Source organism: Priapulus caudatus, unplaced genomic scaffold (genome assembly GCF_000485595.1).
Source record: "Priapulus caudatus unplaced genomic scaffold, Priapulus_caudatus-5.0.1 Scaffold1526, whole genome shotgun sequence".
NCBI lineage: Eukaryota > Metazoa > Priapulida > Priapulimorpha > Priapulimorphida > Priapulidae > Priapulus > Priapulus caudatus.
In genome coordinates, this window is record NW_014578587.1 from 7,664 (window position 1) to 13,307 (window position 5,644).

Sequence of the window (5,644 nt, forward strand, 5' to 3'; positions counted from 1 at the left end):
CCACACGGGTCGAAATTTTTTCATGGCCGGCAGCGTTGTTTCTGACTGGTGTTCCTCTTGCCGATTTTTACTCCCCGTCTTTGTTCCCCTTTACTCCCCCCTCTCTCTCTCTCTCTCTCTCTCTCTCTCTCTCTTCTTTTTCTTTCTGCTCTCTCTTCTCAATGTCTCGTCCTTCTTTCTACCTCTTCTCTTCTCTCTCAGTTCACGTCTTTCTCATACATTGTGTAGTAAGTCCAAGGCAAATTCTTTCTCGTTCGTCTCGTCCCTTATTGATGTCCTCTTTGACTTACTCATAGCTTTAATTTCTCCCTCCAAGTTGGATTTCAATTCTCATTGTAGCCAAAACACATAGAAACAACCAGTTATAAATTATAAAGTATTTATTCACATAGGTTCATGTATCAATCTCTAGCTGAACTAATGAACAGATAGATGGTATTAGACAGCCATTATGTTGGAGAAAAATTAGTCACCGCACCTACAGTTCTCTTCTATCTATTGACAAGCATTATTAAACACGTTATAATCGCCGTGTTTGGTTTGGAACGGATCTGTATGACTGATCAATCGAGTGCCATGAACTTGCTCAATATGAAGCAACGTACTTCCAACTATCGAATGGAGCTATGCACAGGATGGTTCCTAACTAGCAATAACAGCGATTTACCGGAGTCGCTGCCGCCGGGCTGCTATCCTTCAATTCCACCTTCACCACATTTGATCCCCATTCGTGATCGCAGATCTGTGATCAACAATTTGTGATCCAGATTGTGATCAGACAATTCAATGCCCAGATCCGTGATCAACATTCATGATCAAGCTCTGTGATCAAGACAATTCATGATCAGACTGTGATCAACATTCGTAGAATCCCACGATCTGTGATAAACATTTCATGATCAGATCTGTGATCAACAATCATGATCCAGATCCATAATCAACAAGTACACAGGATCATTTGCATCCATGTGACCTGGATGCACCCCAGACAAATATCCTGCTGTATACATATTATATAACTATATTGTTTAAGTTTTATTCTTAAAAACGTATATTTTATGAAATTCAATTTATATAAATGATTGAACCTAAAAGCATTATTTCTGGTTCAGCTTTTATATTTTTAGCAAGTGTATAACTTACTAAACTAAGTGTATTTACAAGCTGTATAAGTAGCAGTACTAGCTACATATATAAAGATAATATCTGACAGTGATAGTAATATAATAACCCTGTTTGTACAATCTCTCTAAAACTACAAACCTGTATCATAAATGGTCTTCAATCAAACAGGGAATTCGCAAACTAGTCTAAAGCCCAAATATTATCTAACAACCGCAATGGTAAAGAAATCTATCAATTGCCTACACAATGTTTCAAAGTTGATAAAACTTTCAATAATAGGCAATTGTGATACAATAATGAATAAATAAAATACTGCATATTATATTAATAGATCACCCAGGGCAAAAAAGATGTGGCACACGGCGAAGTGTCATAACAAATTGGCTAAAGTACAGCAATTGCTGACACAGTACTACATATATGTACAAGCTTATGTTAGTCTAATATCGACCAGGAAAATAAAATCTGGTCAAAGTTCCAATTACCATGTTTTTTTTGAAATTAGGCCTTGGCACTAACAATACCATCATCGCTAAAAAGTCGTGCGCCATACTTGAGCACCTGAAGTGGGCAGAATGTAGTAAACAACGTGGAGTATTGAGGAAGTGAAAGGCGGTGGTACCGCACGACGGTACGGCAACGTTTCACAGGGCCATGCACTCGAAACTAATAGGACGCCATACAACCTCCAGTTGGTGCATCAGTTTCAATAAACCGTTGAAACATTATATACAAAACGTGTCTGAGTCGATAATTATACATAGGTTCCGCAAGACACCAACTACGATATTTTCCTTCCCATCTGATCTATATCGGAAGCATTTTGTTACTTCTGTTCACACGCGGTAGGTGGATGGACGGCTCACGCACACGCACATTTCCGATGCAGGGAGAAGTTGGTTGATTGTAATGGACTTCTGCTTACTGGTCGATAAACACCCCATCCGCCAATGTTTTGGCTTACTAACAGGGCTCAAGCGGTTTTACTTGAGGTAGTGAGGGGCAGGATTCAGGAGAATTCTTCGAGTCGGGAGAAGGCACAGGATTTGCGGCGGGGAATCTAGTGACAGGCGGTTTGCGGCCGTAATTTCGACCACCGGATGTGAAGGCAGCAGAGAACCATTCCACCAGGTGGAACCCATCATCTGCTGTGATTTAGTTGCATCCGCGTTACTGTACAGCGTTCGGTGTGCTCCATCTCGCCAAACCCATCGCATACGGTTTGCCATCGCCCTGACTTGACATCCGCTGGCGTGTCAGACAGGATAGTAGGAAACATCACTGGGGCTTTGTCACACCTACCTCCGTGCACCCAAAGGATGCATTCGTCGTCTAAGATTTCGACAGACAACACTGGCTGCCAACGCATTCTCCAACCTTCTCCTGGGCAAGCAGACAATGCACCGCCAACTGGTGTCGGTTTAACCTATCGGACGCATCCGTTCGCTGAAGCACGTCCGAGGTGTGTGAACGTATCCACGGCGTATGGCTTCACGGAATACGCCAGTCTGGTTCCGGTCGTGGGATGCCACAAGCATCAAAGTACCCGACCGACGGCTACGGCAGTGAAGGGGGGCGGGCTCGGGAGCCCAGCGCGGATCGACACGTTGGCCACTTTTTATTCGGGTGTTCTCCTCCGGCTATTTACCTCTCCAAAAAAGATTTCTGTCGATCCACCGGCTATAGCAGGCCCGTCCATTGTGAGAGCATGGCGGTTTGGATCGACCGTAACCAAGGGAGATGCTAACTTGTTCAGATCGTTACCATGGCGATGAACATGAGTGACCATTCACTGGGAGAGGATCGCATATTGCGCGGTCGCAGGATGGGGCTGGGATTGGCCGACCAAATCACCGGTGCCCTTCGCCCTGGCGCCTGCCCTTCGTTAAAGCCAGTGGCGACGCTTGCTTTCAGACTCTTTGAAAAGAGTTGTCGCGGAGTGATTTATGGCGTAGCGTCCATTCGGCACGCTGCTGGGCCACCCATGGGCCGGCAGAACCCGCGACGCTCCGCAGCAAGCACCTTCTCGAACAGAGATAGCAGAACGCCTAACAGTGCCCTTGGTTCCTCTCGACGGGAACATGCATTCGCTTGCGCGCGTCCTCCTGAATCGTCGCGAATAGATTCCCACGTGCATCGCAGAATCGCAACCTAGGCCGTTGCCGCTCTTTCCTTAAACGGGGTTTTCGCGACCTCGCCTGTCGACGTCGAAACAGGAAGGCGCGCGTGCCGCGACGCTCGCAAGGCTCTCTACCTCCTCCCCGGCGAACCGGAAGCCCCGGCATTAAGCAGGGGGTCGCCGCCGGGCGTGACTGCTCTCGCTCGCCAAAACCACTAAAGCAGCAGTCCCGTCGCAGAACATCGACGTCCGTGCCTAACAGCGCGAGGCTGCGCGCAGGAGCAGCATGCCCCCCGCGAGCGTCGTCCGCCGTCGCCCGCGGAAGACCGCCGCATCGCGTCGGTCCGCATGCCGTGCGTCTGCCGGCGCGATTTCTGGCGCGTGCGTCGGGCGAAGCAGCAGACGCTTCAGGTGCAGTAAACACTTGCAGCGGCGAGCGATGAGACGGGAATCATGTATTTCAGCCGCGTCGGCCGACGTGTACGACGCGCGGGGCTGCTTCATTCGCGACATTCGCGTCTTGGCAGACCGTGGAGAAAATCGCACCTGAAACATACGACGCTCGTTTTTACTGGTTTTATCGGCGATGTAACACTAACACGTGCGCGGGCGAGTGCACAGCGCACCGCTAATACCGGGGTGAATAATTGACATTATTTCATTTATGTATTATTATTATTTATTAAGAATTTGTCGATTATAACCCCTGCTTAAATACTAAATAGGCGATACTCGATGTGGTGTGAGACGAAACGTTCACGTGTACTTGTTGTGTTCACTCACATCTAAAGGCTCAGCATCCAGCCTTTCCCAGAGGAGAAATCTCGACTCGGCCCGAGCAATCTTATCGGTCCGTCGGATGGAAAAACGATAGTATAGCACATACTCAGACTTCCTGTGGAGAGAAGACGATTAATGTGCTGTAAGTCATATCTAGGCCCATTGATATGCATTTGACGAATGCAGAGTAACTGGGCCATTGTGTAGTTGAATAAGTACATAACCTTCATCCAAACGCGTATTAGTTTGTCCAGATATCACGGCTGTTACTAAGAAATGTCTGATATGAAACTGCAGTCCAAGAAATCAGTTTGTTTAGCATGAGTTTTCAAACTGCTGCCACGAAGGCGGGTGGTGATACAGATTTTATAGTGCAACCGGACATTTTCGCCGCATGCTCCGACCGTACGCAATGCTATCGATCAGTGGGATTTCGTAAACGACGGACGCGTCGTGATAAGGAACTTTTTGTCAAGGCTGTCGCATGTGCGTTCCGTGATTAGTAACGTGTTTTACTTCCATTTCCCAATGTTTAGTCCGTGGCCCGTGGTTAAACACCGCTGGAACAGCTCTCCATTCATCTGGCGTCCACACATAACAGGCCGACGAAATGTTTATGTTATGCTTGACCCTGCGAATGACCCATTTACGGCACGTGAAATGAACATCAACAACGCGATTTCCAAGTCTTTGCATTGTATGTAACCAGCAGTGGATATTGGAGCAAACTCAATGCGCATATTGGCTATAAGGTTTATGTACTTATTAACTACAACAAGTGCCAGTTACCTGAGCATTCCGTCAACATTGGCAATAAGTCAAATGCGCTAGTATGGCGCCGTTATACATTTACTGTTAAACTTCACTAGCTATTAACATTGACAAACAATATGAAATAAGAATAACACATAGTGGAATGATATGATCTTGTCTCAATGATACAATCAGCCATATTAAGGGCTTAGTGATAATTGATAGTTGATGTTTACGACTCTACAACGCGCTGATGAACCTACGGACAAGCGAGCAGACTGCATTAAACAACTAGAGCTAGTTGTATTCACTAGTGATGTTCCGATTCGTCGAGTTGCGTCGTCATTACTCTTTTTAAAACCGAGTTGATTAATCGAGTAAAATCGGACGAGACGCGAGTACAACTTGAACTCTTTTTTTATATTAAATTTGATGAGGGGCAAGTTTATGTTGGCATGGCCTTTCACGAGTGTTAACCGGTCCGTAAGCCCTAAGCAGTCATGCTAATTTACTTACCATTAAATTACTAGCTACACATACAATAATGCACTATTCTTCGGCAATCCACCATTGTGTCGACGATGACGGCGGCGTCACCGGCGTCGTTCGCAGCAATCTAAAATGATCGAATGGATTAGTGCGATCATACGGTCCGTTTTGTAAAACGGCGATGATCGATCCATGAATTGACCGATCTCCAACACTAGTATTCACTCTCCTATTTTGGTGAATGCCAGCTTACGCTTTGAAGAAGCCACCCAAACAATAACAAGAGCGGTGGTTGTGAACGCAGTCTTTCGCTGTAGCTAAACGGTATACGTAGACGATACACATAAATGCTGTGTGCTCTGAAAAGCAATGATTAGC